The following is a 21,194-nucleotide window of genomic DNA, read 5'->3' as shown; positions in this document are numbered from 1 at the left end:
AGCCTCATATACTTTTCCCCATTGCAGTTTATCATATCTTTATATCTAGACACCAGGTTTCTCCCGTCGTCACCCACAATAGATAAGCTTTAGGGAAAAATGTGTCTCTAAGACACATTTCTGTTACATTCCTGTTACATAGAAAAATCTCTGCAGCTGGGCTTTGCCAATGCATAACATTGTTTCAAGATACAAGAGCACTGAAGATCTGATTATCTTTGTTCTTTGCCACTTTTAGGTAAACTTTCAAGACTAAAATGCAACTTAATTAGTGGTTGTGTTTCAGATATTCAAAACAAGTTTTTCAATTATAACTGGAGGTAGGAAATTGAAAGCTCATGTTTATAAGCCTTTAGTATCTGCTTAGCTTTCTAATCCTAGCAGCAGGATTTTAATATGATCATATAAGTAAATTTGCTATTCTAAAGTATGGAAACCAGTCTTATTTCAAACAAACAAATAAACAAACAAACAACATATGAGCACTAGAATCGATGTAAAATCTCTGATATCTTTGTAGCATAGGGTTCATGCCAAATCACAGTTGTCTGCACTGTGGCAAAGGTGGCAAAGCTTCTATTTGTAATGAATGGAGATGCCACATCAATCAGTAGTCAACTGAATATGGAGGATGATTTTGCTTGCTTTTAAGTTGGTGTCTAGGGCAGGATTTATCTGTTTAAACAGAGGTTTCTAGGTATCACTATAAGCACTAAGTATAAGTATCTGAGATATCCACAGAGGGTTAGCAGATCTAACACAGAACCAATGTCAGTATCCCTGTACTTCTGGATTGTTAATAAAATGCCCATAAAAATTGGGCATCATTGCCTAGACTAAATGAAATAGCAACAGATGCCTATATTTAGGCAACTAATGAAGGGACCCCCCCTTGTGAAGGGACCTTTTCATTTCTCACTAGGCTCTATTGACTGTACAGATTACAGAGGAAAGTACAGATACTTTGCAGTTGTAGCAGATGATTAGAATCCAGAAATACATGTGAGGACCTACATTTAAATGTTTTATGTGAATCCTACCTTCATATTTCTTCCTGAAATGTGAAGTCCAAATAATGCAGAATGTTTTTTCCCATGTATTTAAGCATATTCTTAATCTAAACTGGTCATTGCTGAACTTTCAAGACATGTCAAGGGATGTCCTTGAGGCAAGACTAATGTTTGCATACACAAAATGGGTCAGAAATGTGTAACTTGGTTATCTTTATTATTATTATTATTATTATTATTTTTGGTATTAAAATAAATGCTGATGAACAATCCACTGTCTTCTTTTTTTTTTTTGTTCTAGTTGTTATGGAAAGAGGTGCAATCACAAATCGAAGTTTTAGGTAACTTGAGAAATACTAGCTTTCAAAGGCAATCTCTGGACTCTGCTTACTTTTACTAGGGTCAAATACTGCTTTCTGATAAAGCTATTTAAAAGCAGCATAAAAGAAGCCTCTGTATCACCTCATCTGTACCTTTTCCTAGATAAGTTTCTGACCTTTCTCTTGAATTTAAAGGAACTGAGGATATTGTGTGCATTCTTAATCTCAATGGCCAGCTTCAATATATTAATATATGTACAAAGACATATGACGTTTTTGATTTTGTAAGATTCCATTCACTTCCTACTCTTACAAAAATCTGGATTGTAAACAGTTTAAATTATTTCAGAATTCATCCAGGAAGCAAGTAAATAATGGTGGGGAGAGTGAGAAGAAAGATGAGTACAATTCCTAGTGTTGCTAATGTGGCCATCATATTGACCAGGCTGTTTTAAGGTAACGCTTTATGTTATTCTTTCAATAAGCATCCTCTTTAGCAGAGTGCGCAAGTTAGACAAAGGAGGAGAAAAATAATAATAAATAAATTAGTAAATTAATAATAGGATCAACAAACAATTATATAGTTATAAACTGAATTCCAGTGTATAGTAGGAAAAAAAAGGTAATGAAGTAAAATAATAGAAAGATGCAAGAATAAGCTGAGACAGAACTTCTCATTCATATAATGTAGACTGCAGACATTCCAGCATGTCTAGTTTAGACCTGTGTAAGTTTGTTGGGCTCTAAAAGTTAGCCATTGCTGTCAAAACTTGGTTAAAATAGACATTCTTGGGCAAGCAGGCAGGCAAAGTGTTTTTAGCAAATTATTTGCCAAAGTGGCAGGTAATTGCCCCATTCTCAATATCAGGGCATTTAGCATTGCATCGTAAAAGCACTTCTCAGCCTCTTGGTGAAGTATAGTAATGCTTGCAATATCTGTTACATCAGTTTTTTAAAGAGCATCCTGGCTTTTAAGTAGCATGGACATAATCAATGGACTGGTGATTTTTTCCTAACTTTACATTCTGTTTAAAGACATTAATTAGAGTTTGAATGGCATGAAAGACATCATACAAAAATAGATAGAATAAAATGGGCAACTTAAGGAAAGGATAAAATTTCTTTAAAATATTCCATATCATGTCTTTGATCAGATTATCAGCTGCTTGGTTGTGTTGTCTCTGTGGTGTTGCTGTGGTTTATATAATATCTACAGCTGTGGGGCCCCCTCAATTGTTGCCTCCAGCCACTTGTTGTAAACATATTAATGAGAACGAAGATAACATTGTCCTGTTTGTTCTCATCTGTATTTACTAGTGAAATGGGTAAGTTGCTAACTTAGTGTATCTGATGTTGTAATTTTATGTAATCATCAGTGCTATGTTACAGATGACTTTGTCAACGAAGCCTAACTAATCTTAACTAATCCTTTGCTAGTTTTCCTAACAAGGAAGGACAACTTGTTCTAACTGCTTATTTCCTTTATTTTCTGCAACTTTACATTTCCTAATTAAAAAGTTGTTTTCCTCATGATGTTGTTGACCACAAAAAGATCAGATCTATTCCTTCTCTCTCAATGAATGAAAAACAAACAAACAAAGAAACAAACAAAACCACAAACACACACACACACACACAAACAACACCAGTAACTTCCTAAATTTAATTCTGAGATACTGTACCATTTTCAGCTTAATGAGTTAATGAGACTAGTAATGCTATTTCGTCTTTTTCATGCTCTGCTTAGGCCTTTATAATGAAGTACTCTTCAGTGTTACCTGGAATGACTAAGAAAACAGGTACAGAGTGCAGACAAGTTTTTTTCCAGATGCATGCTGCTGGGAGGAATATCTCTAAGGAAGTTCTTGACTGCTGAGTTTCACACAAATGGGGGATGCTTGGGTGTATTCACTTGAGTTAACCTGGTGCAGGTGTGAACAAAAAAAGTTGTATTTGAGCTGCCATCTCCTTGGTAGCTCTGACTGTATTTCTAAGACATGGGGAGACTTAATTCACTGTTCTTTATGCTATAGTAAGCTTAGTTGTTCGCAATGAACTGTAGAAGAGCCTTTATGTACTTCTGAGCATACACATGAGATTGTTCCTTGATGGATAGTGTAAGATAGGTTGGAAGTGCCAAGAGATTTGCCTAGCTTTTGTCACGGGAAGTAAACTATTCATTTTCTTAACAATAATGTTGAAGTAACAGTTAAAGCAGGGAAAAATGTATCCTATGTCACAATTATCCTCACAGTATTTATATACTTTATCTCATCTCTGTCCTTAATTTTTCTTGACATTTTATCACAAATTTTCTAGAGCAAGATCTTTCTCATGTTCGTATAAATGATATTTTCATATGCTGTTATTCTACACCTGTTACTGTGTCTTTTTTAGTTGTTAAGGTTGCTCCCAGATGGGTGATGCTCTCTGGCATTTTGCCAGCTATACATATTAAAACAATCTAGTATTTCTTCTGAGGTTGACACAGTACCCATTACTCATCTTCTTTATGTAGTGGTACTCCAATATAACAGTCTTATCTTAGAGAATAAAGTTTAACAGATGATAGCTCTTATCTCGATGGAGGCATGGATTCATCCCCTTGTATCTGGCTGTCTTACATATCCATTGCCAAGCAAATCAACCAAAGAGAACCAAGCATCTGAACTTCTTCCTTTGGGTTTGTATTTGTCTGCATTCCTGCTATGCTTACAATATGTGGAGTGTGTCAAAGCTGGGAGAATGATCTCACAATCCCGTGGTGAGGTAGACAGACACTATCCATATCTCATGGGTTAAAATTTCATTTGGTGGGATCAAAGGGTTGGATTTGAGATGCACTTGGTGACCACGATTGGTTATCATCTCTGAAAATCAAATCCAAAATTATTTTTCTATAAGCCACATAAATCATAGCTCTTGTGCCCCAATCCCGTGTTACAGCCTCAGGCCAGGTATTTGGCTGTGAGGGCAAGGGTCCTGGAAGGACTCAAAGGCACAGAGACGCTCAGGCTGACCAAGTCAGGCTCAGATTGGTAGAGTAACTTGCTGGCTGCGTACACTCCAAATTTCATCAAATATATTTTTGCTTCTTTATTTTATTCTTTCTCCAACTCTATTCATCTCCCAAAGTGCTAAAATGCTAGCTAAAAATCACTTAATAAATCTAGAAGTGTTATGTGTAATAATTTTTTTAAAAGTGCTAGTCAGCGCAGGTTGACCTTACAGCAGAGTCTTTCAAGTGGTTGTACAGCCTGCCCAGATCCAGTTCCAGGTCAGGAGTTCTTGCAGTGGAAACTTGTATGTTAGGAGGAGTTCACATGCTTAGTAAAGTTGGCTTTATTTATATTTATTTATTTTTAATTTAAGGATGGAAAGGAAAAATATGGAAACATTATGAACAGATTGAATAAGACTGAATATATTTCAAATATGTATTTTTATTAGTGTGCTAGAGCTGCTAACACACACACAAAAAGGAATTCTCCTCTTTTATTCTTTTTAATATAAATATAATCACCTTCCAAGGAAATTAACATAGAGGATATCATGTGTTTTTGAGAAAGATTTGAAGCAGCCTTCTTATTTACAACCCTTTTGCTTTTTGTTTTGTCTTTCCCAACCTTGACAATTTCTTCAAATTGCTTATTTTCCTTTAAATGTTTTACGGTGTATTTGCAAATGTTATTAGTCAGGTAATACTGTATTATTAATTCTGTAATATCTTTAAAGCCATACTAAAATGGTAATACTCAAGTATTACAAATATCAAGTGGAGGGAAAGAAAACTGTGCTGAACTTAGAAAAACAGAAATCTTACAAATAAATTACTAGAAGAATTAAGTTCCATATCTGAATAATTTTATTCTAAAATACAGCTTTACTTCAAGAGTATGAAAGGGATGACATTTTCCCTGACTAGTGAAGGAAAAAATGCACATTCTGAAACTGTTTCCCCCATCTTTTCTTATGCAGAGGTTTTATCTGCTGTTTAATGGGTAAACTTACTGTGAAGTATAGTTGCTTGTTTAACTTTACCCCTATTCAAGTCTTTGATTTTGGCAGGTTAGTTAATTCAAATAAAATTTGTGAAGTTAAGCACTTTCAAGAAAAGGCATAGGAGAACCTAATTTAACCTAGAGTGTCTCTTTTATTCTTCTGTTATTCATTTGAAGTGCCCTATCAGCTTGAACTGACCAACTTCAGTCATTTTTACCCTTTTATTTTTTTCTCTAATGTAAACTGAAATTCCCTGCTGTTCGTGGTATTTTAGTGTTTAGCATCATTTAATGAGCAGGTATCATTAAACTTAAAAGGTCCTTTTCTGTATATCTCTGATTAGTTAGTGAAAGAACCAAAGAATTCCTCTAATTTATCTTTGCTTCCTTGTTATATTTTGATGTTGGCCCATTTTACGTTTCTGTGCCTTTTTATGAAATATGAAATTATAATTTTGGTGTGAAAGTAGGACAGAAAGTGGAAAAAAATCTTTGGTACTGCTCAGATGTGTAAGCTAGTATAGATTGTTTACCAATGAACTAAGAGAATACTATTTATTTTTAAACTTTTGCTCATATAAATATGTGTCTGTCTGTGAGCACACGTGTGCATATGCGTATATGTATATATTTATAACATTTATATAAAATAGATACTTATTCTAATATAAGTATTCATTATCTGTGCTTTGCAAATATACTTATTAACCCCTGCCAGTAACCTTTGCAGCTGGGTACATGTATATTCGACACAAAATTCATCCTTTCTTGTACATTCAAAAATCCCATTGAACTCACTATTGAATTTTAATTTTTAGTGAATGTAAGATCAAAGTCCAATTAGTTGATGATAAAAACTCTACGGAATGGAAAAAATGAAAATTATCAGTTATTAGGGTATTATGCATATTTGTGCAACAAACTAAAGATAGCCAAGTAAAAATATTATGAGGCTATCTATAAAACAGTCATAACAACAGATTATTCTTTTTATAACACTAATTTGTTCTGGATTTTATAGTTTAAGTCCTTGAGAAGGACAGTCCAATTTAAGATAAGACTCATAATTGAAGGCTCATGATTTGTTCATTCAAATAAGGGTTTTCAGGATGAGGACCATTGTTTATTCTATCATTTTTTTTCTTTTAGTGTCTTAAAGATCTAAATGATCAAATCAATACTAAAATGAATCATTTATGTTACTGAGATATTTGCCTAAGGTAATTCATCATTTGATATAGATATTGCCACATTTTAAATAGTGACAGTTATGGTAATTGATTAATTCAATCCAATATACCATTCCAATATCCATTTCCCATTTTTGATGTGCTAAAAAATATTCAAGCATTTTGATTTTCTTCTTATTTTCTTTTATGAAATAAAATCTGGGAGATAGAAACACTGCGTGAAGAAAAAATAATGAGGGTTGAATGGAAGTAAAGGTCAGATATTATGTAGAAAGTTGCAGATGGCACTGAATGTCATTAACATTGCTAACATCTAAAAAGATGTAACAGTGCTGCCTACTGGTAAGATGTAGTAGTATTAATGCATTAAAGTAAATGTGAAATTACGTGTGAGCCATATTCTTCATTGTAACAACGGCGGCGTCTAAGTTTTCACACCCTGATAAGTATTGACAAGATTCATGGGTTTGCATCAGGATTAATAATATGTTCTTATATGTGTCACTTGAATGGAAATTAGATGTACAAAACAAAAGACAATTATTTTTTCATGGACAACTGTAAAATTCTTTTCTAACATTATTCTATACATTCTGAAAAATTTCTATTGAATTTGACTATATTTAGGTATAAAATTGGTTTTATTGTCTATGTTGCCCTGCTATTTTATGTTATTTGTGAAGACTTACTGTATAAAATGCAAAAATGGCAACCAGTTAAATGGTAGCAAATAAGAATTTATAGCACATGCAGAGCCTCTTATCCAAGAAAATAAAATTGCTTTATAAACAACCCAGAAGATTTTCTTTTACAGATGGAGAAAATGATTAACTCCATTGTCTAAAGTTAAACTTTTAACTTCATATTTAAGTGTCATTTTCAGGAGTACTGAGTTATTTGAGAATTAGAACATTTTGTGGAAATATCTAAGGGAATTACGAGCTTGCCTCTTTGAAACTGCTTTACAGTTTCAAAACAGGCATTGACATCAATAATATAGTAAAATGGAGTATAAGCCAGCTGGGCAAAACTCAGATTTTTCCATCTCCAATACAATGCTTTATCCATCAATGTTATTAATGACAAATACAGGGAAATTATTTACTTCCATTGATGTGAATGCTCCCTAAGTATTTATCTAAAAATAGACACATTTTTTTTTTCTAACGTTAATAAACAGAAGCTTTTTGAGACAACAGTGCTATTTGTCGATACACCGAAAAGTAAAAGACAGAGGTCAAAGCAACAAGCTGGTATTCCTTCTGGGGTAAGCTGCTTTACCCCAGAAGTATGGAGCTGGAAATACCGAGGAGTTCTCCTATCAGCAGGACAAGAGTAGTCATTCATATGCATGGCTCCTTCTTCCCCAGTGTAGGGCCTCTTTCTTGTGTTGAAATATCTTCCCTGGGAGTCACCGATTGTAAGCCAGGGCTGCCTGCAGGAGCTCAGTATCAGTCCTGGAGATGATTCAGGCAGCTAATGATACTTGCAGCTAATTACCTCGTGCTACCTTGTCCTTGATAATCTTCAGGGAAAGAGGAGGAGATGCTACAAGGAACTGATTCTAGTATCTTCTGTTAGGCTTCCACTTGAGGATCTGTTGAGATAATAGGTAAAAAAAAGAACTAGTTGTAGGAAGGCTGCCCCTTCTCTTAAAAGAAACTGATTTTTTCTGTTTAACATGTCAATTTATTCAAAACATAAATTAAAGATGTATACAGCTGATGCTGACACACAATCTTTTAGAGGATTTAGGAATTCTTTTAGGAATGCAGGGATTTTGTGAGTATACAATAACGAGTGAAATCTGAATGCATACTTTTTAGAATGGGATGTTTGATCCAATATTAGTAACATTTAGGAACCAATTTATACAACAAAATGGCCACTACAGTGTTATGCCATGCTGTCTAGTTTCACTTGCACATTTTATGCATCTCATACCTGATTAACAAAGATCCTACTGTGTTCCACATGATTAAGTATCATATCTCAAATACAGCCTTACATGTAAATATCTATGTTACCATTCAAAGACAGGAATACTTTTAAAAATGAGGTCACTCATACAAATACAATAAAGTTTAAAGAGCATTCCCTCCCCAAACGTTTGGTTTTTTTAACTGAAAGTAGAAAGAACATGTCTTTTTCATTCTTTTCTAACAACTTATCTACCTTTCTCCTCTGAGTGGGATGCCAGCCCTAACAGTGGATAAATGCAGTCAATAAAAATTTGGAATCATGTTTATGTTTGATTAAACTGTTTTTTGTCTTGTGATTTCATCTGACTGCCAAGTCTAAGTAATTGAGCCCCATGACACAAACAATTCAGTATATCATAACATATTGACTGAGAAAGCACTAATAAGTATGGTATAACATTATTATCCCTGTATCCTAAGTAGGCATGATATGAAAACTGGATTTGTATTGTTGCAGCCATTTTTGCATTGTTCTTGCAGGATGAATACAGTAAGTGAAATGTCATCGTAGATTATGTAATAAAATGTCTGAAACTGTAATGCAGCCATGAAAAAATGCAGTTTAACATTATGTGCTGTAGCATAATGCAGAGCAATTAGATAAATTACTGTTAAAAATAGATGAAAAATCCATTCCAACGAAAGCTTAGCTCACAAAGAGATACTCTTTTCCCTCATGCCTTAAAACCCGGAGTGGAAGGTCCAAGAAGCTACCAGACTCATTTGTTTTCCATCATATATTTTGAGAGAAAGTTAGTTTGATTCAAAAAAACTTTAAACTTCTCTTCAGCATATACTATACTCAGGGATGTTTAAGCCAGAGTTCCTACCTGCTCTTCTTATATAAGAAATTGAGATACCCAAGTGGAAAAGAAGTATGGAGAGCCCCAAATCACTTTTTAACTCCTCAATTCAGTGCTATTTTATTAAATAATCATCTCTTCCAGTTGCTTCCAGTTGTATGTTGAATTGGCTGGGGTGTTTTGGATGTGAATCTTCCTTTGGTCTTCCAACATGAGGCTAACAACTGGATAGCCATCAGCTGGTGTCAAGTTCTGTGGCAATAGCAGGATAACTGATCAGTCAGGTACACTGCAAGATCATATGAAGGTTAGATTCTACCAGGCTTTAGAAAAAAATGTTTTCCACTATATTATCAGAAGGGGATGACTTGAATCAATGGAAAAGAAAGATACTGAAGAGCGGATTTTTACTCTGTTCCTAGAATGTTAAATAAGACATATCCAGGATCATTCCCACTACACAGAACAGCTGATATTTTTGTTGTAAATTCTCTGAGCTTGCAAAGCAATTTGTTGTGAGATCCACCTGCTTGTTTGGAATGGTTCCTGAAACATTCTCACTTCTGTGCTGTGTCTGCAGATTGTCTAGAAAAGTGCTAGTTGGCATGAGAAAAAAACATTTTAAGAACAATTTTAACAATTTTAAATGTTGGTGTTCATATTCTAGTGCTCAAGAGTGTTTCTGGGCAGTATTTGATTTTCTGGTAAAGATGTAGCTACTGAATCCCTAGAAGTGGCAGCAAACGGTGACTTTGGATCCTTAGGATCCCATAGGAGTTGAGAAACTAAGTAAAACTAAGCCTGATGAGCATTCAAAGGAGGGACATCAGCCAGAACTTTGAGCTGTTATTAAGCTTAATCAAAGTTCAAAAAGAAAGAATTCCCATCATCAGACTAATGTCATTTTCATATAAAATACCCATCAGGTATCCTCGTTTGTTACTCAGAGGAGTGCATATGTAGGTAGAATAGATGTGCCTACATGTGTGTTTTATCATGTCAATTCCTGTGATGAGCTGGAGTGATTACAAAAGATTTGGGCCATAAAGAACAGGGTTTAGCTAGATGGTACAAGTGCAATCCTTACTCCCTGCAGGACAAAATCTGGACATCTTCCTCAGAACTTAGTTTTCTTCTTTTTAATATCACATTTTTAAGTTCATTCAATTTTTAACTGAGTGAGGATGCAGTTTTTATAAAGGAAAGGAATTCCTTGTAGCTGCTGTTTTCTCTTTGTTTCTCTAGGTCATATCTCTGTGTTCATCTGTGATTTTTTTCCATCGCATGCTAGAATTCAGTTGTGTTCGTTTTATCCTCACTCTTCAGAAAGTTTGGGTTTGCACTGTTTTTTTTCATTGTTCTTCATCTTCCATATTCCGTTTATTATTCTAGCCTAGAATTGGCACTGTCTTTGTCAGTAGGTAAGAGACAGCCATGAGCTATGCCTTTGAAACTCTTTGGTGTTCCAAGGACCACATAGTAATATACCACTTGCAAGTGCATCTTTTCTAATCTGTCCTGGATATGTTCCATTTCTTTTGTGAAAAAATAAGAATTAGAGCATGACAAATGCAAAATATTTGTAGTGAAAATTCTTAAATGTTATGGTGTGATAGGCAGGGTGTTTTTTTTAGGATCTGCCTTCTGTTTAAAGAAAAAAAAAAGTGATTTAAAAGTCAAACTTGGTTAAAACCATAACTTATTATTGCAAAATGTTTGAAAAGTTACAGAACTCCTTTTCAGTCTTCAAGGTTCAATTTCATTCCTATCAATCCTTCTTTTCCTTTTTGAATTAATGAGAAAGTGAAGAACCACTGCAAGGTTTATACCTGTATGTTGAAGTTTTAAGTAGTAGTGTTTAATGTATCGGTTCCAGGTAAGTGCATTCAAGTGTCCTCTGTTCAGCATTGTGGAAAACTTCAGGGGACTGACTATTCATAGTGAAGCTGGTGGGAATACTTGGGAACTTAAAAGTTTTGAACACGCTTTGAATATCTTGATGAATCAGATCATAACAGAGGAGTAGTATTTGCGTTAGGCTCCAGAAGCTATATAGTTACTTAGATACTCAGTAACATTTTTGTTTACTGTGTCATACCTGGCATTTTGCAGGGCGGCACAGCATTTACTGTAAGGCCTACAGCTTTTTCACAGTTTTCACTCCTCTCCTCATTGTGCTTTTGAAGAGGTGTACCCATGCTGCTGTGCTTTGTGCTCAGTGCACTGTTCTCCATGGCTGCTAGGCATAATCCCTGCAAACTTTGCAGCTCTGAAGGGTCCTATGTGCAAATTTGTGAATCACTAACTGCCTTCAGCATGTGGGGCTATCACAGTGGTGCCTCTCTGTACATACAGTAGTAGAACTTCTGGCACTTAAGTGACGTCTTTTCATCCAGGGAGGCAAAGCTTTGGATTACTTTCATAGACTTAGAGGCTTCAGTGCCACCTGGTATTTCAGGCACTTAATTGCTGTTTTGCAACTTGTCTGTGGGAACTGAGACTGTCTTTCAAAGATGCTTTCAATGTGTTTGTGTTGTACAATGGAAAGTGATGTAGTACATGCTCATTCTACCTGAGCTAGTACTGATCCACGCAAGTACTTCTACATAGCACAGCTGTATGTCCATGCAGAGACGCTCATTTTGGTATTAATGCTGAAAAGTCCTGCTGAGTTTCTGAGTTCCATTCTACAGCTAGCTTGAATGCTGATGGTTTGTGTTATATTTAACTGCAGAGGGTAGTCATGCCTCTAGACTTCCAAGTGAGACACTCTGGATTCTAAGCAGCTTTGGTGTTGGAAAAATTTGTCATCTTTTCTGTCCAATAAATTTAATTATTTTCTTAATAGAATTACAGATCTAGTGAGCAAAATGAGGGGGGAAAAAAAAAAAACACCGAACAAACACACAAAACAAACACAGCGATTTGGCAAAGTATTTTGTTAAGACAACCCCCCAAATAAATTAGTATCCAAATCTGGTTAGGTGGACTATAAATAATATGGTAAGGTAATGACTGGTGAATTCCAAATCCTTTTGGCATGTCTGCTCTTATTTAATTGATTATCCAGAGTACTACTATAGAGCATGTTAGTGAGGACCAAAGAAGATACTAATTGGTTAGAGTTGTCACCACTAACAGTACTAAAAGAGTAAGAAAAGCTTTCAGCACACAATAGCTGTCTATACAGGGTTAAGGAAATCATAGTTTTGTCACCATTAAATTGATCTTAGAAAGATATCTCATATGCCATATCTTTTAGTTCATATTTTAGCCATCAACAGTTGTATCTTGAGTACTTATAAAGACCACAATGGATGTAGCAATCAGAGAACCAGAACATTAGAATATTTTTGCCTCAAAATAAGTTAATATATTCAAGAGAGGGTAAATTGAATTGAAGGAACCTAGACAAAAGACACATTGGGGTGAGGAAATGACAATGGGGCACACTACAGTAGATCTTAGGCCACCTTGTATTTATCCCTGTCTCTGCTGCTGGCTTCCTATGTGACCTTGGTCCAATCAGTTCCTTATTTCACGCCTCAGTTTTTTCATCTGTTAAAAAATGGGGATAATGATACTGACTTGCTGATGAAAAATGCCTTACAAAATGTGGGTGCTATTATAAGCAGGGTATCAGATCACCAGGTCGATAGCTAATGGTTCATGAATTTGAAACTGTAATGTAAAGCTATGTAATTTGTAACTATGATTTACTACAGGTAAAATATTCCATTTGAGTCTGAGCCTTAGTTAACCAAAACAAACATGAGAGGTTGCAGGGAGAAAGATTTTTTAACGATGATTCAAGGACTTAGTGTATATGTATAGTTTGACTACTTTTTAGATGCGATAGATTTTTAAGCCACATCTAAAACTGTTTGGAACAGATGTTCTAGAGTGTTGCAATAGATGCAGCGTAAGAATGAGAAGATGTTAGCAGAACAGTGTTATTAATGCTTGTGCAATGATACCCAGGTTAGCTGTGAATGATTTGATCTGCACTTCACATTGCAGGCCCATGCAAGCATAGAACTAGCAGATGAAGTTTCAGTATAGAACTGCTGCACAAAGTTTGTCTTGGCTAATACATGGGACGTGACTTACTTTGCATATGCTGGACCAGTGATCTGAGCACGTGCAGAAAGTCTGGTGCGTTCCAAGTTTGTCGGAGTTACTATGCACACTGAGTAACTGTGAGAGTTGGCCTGTGCATGCATGGGGAACTTCTGCAAACACTGCTATACATCCTCTGGCCTTTGCATGTGACAGACAGAGATGGCTCAGGTAATGTCTACAGTACTCAAACTCCATGCAGCCAGGATTACTACTGTACTGGATAAAATCATGGGCTTCTGGCAGAATTTAGGCAGGATAGGCCCTCTGGAAGTGATGTACTTCCATCCCCCACTCAAAGCACAGTTGACTTAGATCATGCTGATTGAGGTCTTCCCTAGCTGATTTTGAATATCTGAGGATGGAGACCTCTTCCAGTGTTGGATCACTTCACTGTGAGGATTTTTTCTTGTCCTCTTAACAGAAATTTCTATGTTGCAACTTGTGTGCATTGCCTCTTGTCCAGTCACTGTGCACCTCTGGCTCCATCTTGTTATACCTTACCACTAGGAGTGGTAAGACACTAGAGGGATCCTTACATAGCCTTCTCTCCTGAAGACTGATCAAACCCAGTACCTCTCTATACGACGTCTTCACTCCCTTGACACCTGGATGGTCTTCTGTTGGACTCAGCATAGTATGTTGTTGTCTTGCATAGAAAGTACTCCAGATGCAGGGTCACAAGTGCTGAACAGACAGTAAAACATTTCCTTTGACCCAATGCCCTCATTTTTGCGGATGTGGTATACAGCAAGCCTTCTTAGTTGCAAGGATACATGCCGACTAATATTCAGCTTGTCCATCAGGACTCCTCAAATCCTCTTCTGGAAAGCTGTTGTGTATCCTGTTGACACCTCACCTCTAATATAGGGTTGTTCCTGCCTAGTTGCAGTACTTCGCATTTGCATTTGATGAAGTTCTGGATGAGGTTTTTCATCACCTTACTCCTCTGGCCTATTGAGCTCTCTCTGAATGGCAGCCATATATTGCTCTCACATCCTACCCATTCCCTGAGTTTGGTACCAACCATGAATGTGCTGAGGGTGAACTCCTTTCTGTTGCCCAGGCTGTTAACAAAGATTTTAAATGGTGTTGGTCCCAGTAGTGTTTCCTGGAAAGCATCACTGGCTGCCAGTTGGTTTTCATACAGAACATGTCAGCAAGTAGAAAAAAAATGTGTTGGAGAAATAGGGTCTTAGCTGCGTACAGGCTGATGAGCAGAGTGGAGCTGCTGTAGTTAAGAGAGAGCTCTTCTGCATGCCAGAAATTATAGATGTCTCCACACTGTGATAGAGTCAAACCTCTAAAAGACTGCAGTACAAAAATAGGACAATTATCTAAAACTGTTAACATGCGTAGGCCTCAAAGATATAAGAATAGGAAAGGAGGCTAATATGACATGTAAACAGTTGAAATGAGGGAAAATTTTGGCTGAATATCAATTACATGTGATTAATGAGAAATGTGAAACAGTGTCTTCTATTATTGCTGAGTTCTATCTAGCCCAAATCTTACTTTTTCACTCTCATTCACTGTGAAAGATACAGGCTAAATGTTGTGATAGTACTGTGTTTTCTAATATTTTTGTATGTTTGGTATTTTTGATGTCTGTGGCTATTAAAGGAGAACTTTGCTGCATTGTTAAATGCTGTTCTTGTGGTTTTCACACCTGGGTGTGCAAGCAGAACTAGAGCAGGGCTGAAATACAATGAAAGTTTGGGTTGGAGAACTACTAAACACAGATTATTTCAATTCAACATTACTGTGTAGCTTTGTTTATGGAATACATTTTCTCTTTTAAATCCTTATCATTGTGTAATCTGAATAGCTTTTTCCATTTTTTTTTTCTGTAAATGCTGTTTTTTTTTTTTTCCCCTTAATGTGAAAAGGGAAAAAAGGGGGTTATCAGCTTGAAAAATAAGGTTTCTTTTTAATGACTGGACTTGAAATGTCAAAGAAATCCACACTTCTGCCTAATCCTGTATGAAATCCCATTAGATAGTGGCTCCAATGAAACGTAGAGCTGAATTAGCTTCTGAGTGTTCAGATCTGGTGATTCGTGGGATAGAAGTCTCTGTTTGTGAGTTTAATGCTTCCTACACTCCATATACTCTGTACCACTAAATCAGTGTAAGCCTGGTGCAGTAGCATAATCTGCTTTACTAGTTAAAGTTAAAATTTAATCTTTTAAATATCTCTTTCTGCTATTCTATCTTGGTAGTACTCTTTTATCCTTATGCTTTCCCCAGGTACTAGCTCTTGCGGTTAGTTATCATTACTTATTTAAGTTGCCACCCAACTAACACAAAATTAACTAAACCCATTTCTAAGCAGAGTGTTTGGCACTCTTTTTGCTGCAGAGTACACCTGTTTATACTAGACCAGAATTTGCCCCAAATGTCTCATTTAAAGAACAACATCAATGATAATTTCGACTACTCGCATGCCAAATCCTGTCAAAACATTTTTGTTTCTGCACATCATCATTATTCGTTTATGACTGCATGGCCGTGGGAAAAAGATTTCTTCGTTAATTACAGACAAGGAGCCTGCAGAGGGAGCTCAAACCATTGTTTATGTGGGCCTCACTAAAATAGCAATTTTCTTCTACAGGCACTAGAGTGACTTGTTATTTAAATATATCAGAAATTTGTTCTTCAGTTTAGGAGGTTTTTACATTTGGAACCTAGCTATTTTGGAGATACAAGTGCAAATAAGAGAATCTGAGAAGTGACTGGGAAGAGTGAGGATTTCTGGGACTTGATAGGTGGCACTGTTTGAAATCTCCAGAGTTGGAACATCCACACCTCCAAGTCTTCCTTTTCAGTCCTCATTCAGGATGGAAAGTAGCTTTGCCAGGTCACTGAGCTGTCAAGTCAGAGCCAAAATAGTGCAGAAAGACCAAATCAAAATCTGTGAGCTGGAGCTTTGATCAGGAACATGGAGCCTCAGGACAAATGAGGCCAGGAATAGACACGGAGTGGAGGCTGTTGCAGGTCTTGATGAAGGAAGGACAGACAGCGCCTTATTGTGGGTGGGAGCAGGTGATAAAACTCCTGGTTGGATGAGCTCTTCAAAAAACATTTGATTTGCTAACTGTGATGTGTTTCATAGTGAATGTCATGAGAGAAGGGAGGTACGTAACTACCACAGGAAGGAACTAGTAATACTGCAACTTAGCTGTGAAAAAGTAAACAGGAAAAAACAACGTGCAAATCTGGCAAACATGAAACTGGTAGTGACGTTGAAAAGGACAGCACTGCATGCCTTGGGCCTCCACTCGGCAGGTGCAGGGAAGGGCTGGCATTGACCAAGTCAATGTCCCTGTCCTGCTCTGGGGATGCGCCATCTCTGGTAGGCCTCTGCCAAGCAGTTGTGAAGCGTATTGAACTTCCCATCCTTTTCTTGCTGCTGAAAATGAGAAAGAACTCCATTTTTCTATCCTGTCAGACATTTTGGCCTTGCAGAAGACAGGCGTGTGTACACAGCCAGGGCCTGGGAGCCTGCACCATCTCTGCTGCCCAACTTGGCTGCTGTGAAGGCAAGAAGTATTTGCTATTTTGTTGTTCTGAGAGTTCTTTAATAATTCAGGATGGAGGAATGGTTTTAGTGGTACTATTTTTTTTTTTTTTTGGGGGGGGGGAGGTTTTTCCTATAATTGCCTCTTATATCTATGGGTAACGAGCGATGAGCTCTGGCAAACTCTTGCAACAGCCTGAAGTTAAGATTAGTTTTCATAGCTGATCACTAATTGCAACGGTCTGATAGAGGCAAAAGAGATCTGTTCATGTTTTGGTCTTTCTACTGAAACTGTAAATATTACCAGACTCAGTGAGGCAGATGGTGTATGAGTTCATATTGAAAAACTGACTTTGCAGTGATAATCTAAACTGTGCTTTCAGGGGCGGGGTTTCACCTATCCTTCAGGTTTCTTTTACACCTTGTGTATGTGGCAGAGGATTTTTGAGTTCTCTCTTCAGCTCTGAATAGTGTAGGATATCTGGTTGCCATTCACTAATATGTGAATGATATCTTTCTAGATGGCTTGTATTATTCATGTCTTTTTAATTTGCTGAAATAAATCTTGAGTCTTATTCTGCTTATTTTAAGTTTCCTACTTGGAGAAAAGGTGTTGCTATACTAACAGTTTTTTTTTGTGTGTGTGTGTGTGTGAACTAAATATTGGTGATAAATACTTGTGAGCAAAAGCAATGAATCAACTAATCAGTGGGTTGTAAGTAGTGAATGGAAATTCACTTTTCTTTCTTGTGGTATCTCTAGCTTCACACTTACAGGTTCGTGCTGGTAAACACACAGATCTGTATTGGGAGGGTTGGGGGGGGAATTAAAGCAGAAGTGTAGGCACCTGCCCCCCCGCCCCCTCCACCTGCATCTATTCTAGTTTCTTTTATTGTCAAAACCTCTCCAAGTTTCAAGAACACTCTGGATCAAGACCCTTTTTTTTTTTTTCTTTTTTTTTTTCCATTTGTAGTTTATTGCAAACGGAGGCTTTAAGGAATATATTTGCCCACTTCGCTGTTTTTAATCTTGTATCCTTGGTCACATGCTATACGTAAAAGCTCTTATTAACCAGTTGGTTCCTGACTACTTGTGTGTTGCACTGTGATGGCATTTTCCTGTTTGCAACAAAATGTGATCTACCTTGAATTCACATGGCTAGTGAGTTTTGTATCCACAGCAGGCAATTACCAAATGGTCAGGCAATTAACCATTTTTACTGGCTTTTTTTTTCTTCTCAATAATAACAAATTCATGTAGAATAAGTGTTAAACTCATAGTGAGTTTCCACAAAGATGTTTGTAACATAGCCTGTTAATCTTCCGAAGGAGAAAAGTGTTGACATAGTGTTAACGATTAAGTAGTTTGGGTTCTGAGTGGAACCAACCATAACCATCACTGGAAACCACAGACCTCTTTTTTGTCATTCATGAAGTGAAAGACGTTTTGAATACAACCTGTGTACATGAACTTCATGTGTGACATGCATCAGCTGCTTGGCTTATCCACTGTTCCCTGCTGGTGCCTGGGCTCCCCTCATCACCCTCCCTTTCTTTGTGACAGTTTGCAACCAGGCTTTCTCCTAAAGTTTATTCTCTCCAGGAAGCAACAGCAGGCAGGATTGTTCACCCTTGGATCTATTCCAGCCAGACTGACTCTCTATCCAGGACAATCCTCCAAGACAAGTCTTGTGCCCCCACTTGCCCTCAAATGCCCCTGTGCCATGCTGAGGGACACACAACTCACACCGTTGTCATCATGCTGTAAGACCCCTCGCCGCTGATCTGTGGCCCAATCTTCTCAATATTTAGGGCACTTCAAACTGGAAAATGAATGAAAAATAATCACTGTACTTTGTATCTTGTAGTCACCTCGAGTGCAGAGAAGTTGCAGGCCAAGTTTTATAAATTTTGAACGTGGCGGCTCCAGCGCTGCGAGGGTCCCAGCCCTGAGTAGTGCGTACGTGCTCCAGTCCTCACCCACTGCTGCAGGTTTGGGTTCGCTTCTAGGTGTTGCCTTCCCAAACAATATAGGCATGGGGCTGAGAGCCACCACACACTTTCCCAGGTGTGTTCCTGGAATGCTCCAATGGGATGACAGCAGCAGGAAAAGCATCTGCACTGCAGAATGAGCTTGGATTTGCTCAATGACTTTTGACTGCCAGTCAAAACATCCTTGGGAAGTGAAAACCCACCTACAACTAGCACCAAAGGTTTTGTGTTACTCAGTTCATGTCTGCATGTAGCAAACAGCAGACGTAGGAAAAACAAGAAATTGATACGTAGCTTACAGAGGCCAAGCAGTCAATCCTTCCTCTTCCCTGTGCGTGCGTATAATTGCTGCCAATGTTAATTGCTGTTAATTGAGTATGTTAGGAGACCAAAAAAAAAAAAAAAAAAAAAGCTTGCTAAGCAAGCTTACCTTTAAAGACGAGAAATTTGGAGTGACTGCTTTAAAGTCGTTCCTTACCTCTTCTTTTATTATCCTTGCTAGGTTCCCCTTATTAAAATACAGTTTGAATAGTAACAATACAATTCTGATATCCAGCTATTTAACACCCTGATAGTGTAAATGTAGGGAGTAGCATTTGTATACCAGGAAATAAATGACAAAATTTTACTTTGGATTTTTGTTAGGTTTAAATACGGTAATGCGTATTCTGTGACCACATATACAGTATAATGCAAATACACAAAATTTAAACCTGGTAATTATTCTGTAAATCCATGATTGTGTCTCCTTCCAACTCTTACTTACTCAGGCAGTCTGTCTGTACTCTCACACATGTAAAGGTTTTGCAGGGTTAAGCCTGTGATTTCTAGTTACTAGTATTTATATCGATACAGGGATTCCCTAAATATCATCCATGCATCTCGGAATTTATATTACTTAATGATGATGTGTTCTGTTCACATTTCTTCCTCTTAGTTCCTTGTAGTGCTCGGTACTGTTATTAAATCAGTTCTGTAGCTTATCAGTGCAAGGCTTGCTTATAGATCATGCGGTACTAGAGATAGCATCCAACTGTTGCAAGAGCTGACAGTTGTCCAGAGGATTACGACTGTGATCATATCGAGTTTGGGGGGATCCTGACCTGTTATATGTTCTTTTGCATAATTGTTTCTGGAGGCAAAAGGGCAGAAAGGGTGCAGAATTAGAGCAACGCATTTGACGGGAACTTGTCATCTGAAAAACAGTTTGCATTGCCTGTCATCTTTTGTTTGGTAGAAAACAGGCTGTGACATAATACCTGTCACTGCCAGCGGGTTTTTCTCTGCACCCTGGAGTGAAAAATCCCATGCAGTAGCAGCCTGAGGTCTAGGCTACGTATGTGACTGCACAGGACCGGCTATTTGAGAGGTCTGTATTTGCATGCAGGGGCCCACCTGCCCCAATTAGGGAGGGAAGGAGATTAAAAGAAAAACAAAAAAACTAACGACAGCCTTGATCCTGGGAGAGGAGGTCGAAAAATGTCTTCTGAGTTTTTGTTTTCTGTTGGGCCAGAAAGAATTTTGTGAAGAAGAGGGAATGATGAATGCCAAACACGCCAGGTGCACCTCTAGGTCATTAGCATGGAGCTGGCCTGAAAGCTGCTGGCAGCGCCAGAAAGTTTGGAATAGGAAACTTACTCTGGACGGCACCGTTTGTTGTATTATGGTGAAAAGATGGCAGGTGAAGGGGAGAGAGAAATTCCCCGATACTTGAAAATATTTTATTTGTTTAATGGCAGAATAGTACTCAGTGTTGTGATATCTATGGGGAATTTATGCCTTAGAATTAGTTCTAATCTGGGTAATAGAGTAGGTGTGTGGACTGTTTTATTTATAAGACTGTAGACTGCATTTTAGGGGCTGATGATGATGCCATGAGAAAACTAAGGACTGAAAGGTTTTTGACAAATGCAGTGATATCCTAGCCATTGAGAAGCTTGTCCTCCAATTAATATGCTTCTGTGATTTTATTTTTTTTTAATTTTTTTTTCTGTAGTGCATATGTTTTTGCAATTGTTGTTCATTAGTTTGTTTCTGACTCAGGTTTTGGTCAGCGTTTTGTTGTCTTTCTAAATGCCTGATATAAAATATTTAGGACTGAACTCAAGGTTAATGTCATTTTAACCAGCCAAACTTGACGTACCTCTGATAGAGCTTTGTGGAAGAGGCACCTATCGCTTGATAGCTGTGTGAAACTGTTGCCTACAGAGATGGGCTCTTGACACTGTCTGCCAGCCTCAGGCTGTCCGCTTTGTGTCT

General features: G+C 37.3%; 1 protein-coding gene and 1 long non-coding RNA gene across 14 annotated transcripts in view; one reads left to right on the top strand and one right to left on the bottom strand.

Moving 5' to 3' along the window:
• FOXP2 (forkhead box P2) overlaps positions 1-21,194 on the top strand; it is a 439,933-nt gene that overhangs the window by 207,884 nt on the left and 210,855 nt on the right. The gene's annotated exons all lie outside the window — the stretch shown is intronic.
• Positions 1-21,194, bottom strand: part of LOC308177662 — a 45,156-nt gene that overhangs the window by 22,649 nt on the left and 1,313 nt on the right. The window contains exons 1-2 of one of the 3 annotated variants that reach the window (XR_013939290.1): positions 21,079-21,194; positions 1-8,118 (exon numbers count right to left, since the gene is read on the bottom strand). The exon at positions 1-8,118 is cut by the window's left edge and continues 22,649 nt beyond it; the exon at positions 21,079-21,194 is cut by the window's right edge and continues 1,258 nt beyond it. This is a non-coding gene — a long non-coding RNA (uncharacterized lncRNA). The other 2 variants (XR_013939289.1, XR_013939291.1) reach the window with 2 other exon arrangements.

This window comes from Anser brachyrhynchus (assembly GCF_964034855.1).
Source record: "Anser brachyrhynchus genome assembly, chromosome: 1".
Classification (NCBI taxonomy): domain Eukaryota; kingdom Metazoa; phylum Chordata; class Aves; order Anseriformes; family Anatidae; genus Anser; species Anser brachyrhynchus.
The sequence above is the reverse complement of the archived record's forward strand: the minus strand, read 5'-3'. Positions and strand labels throughout refer to the sequence as shown.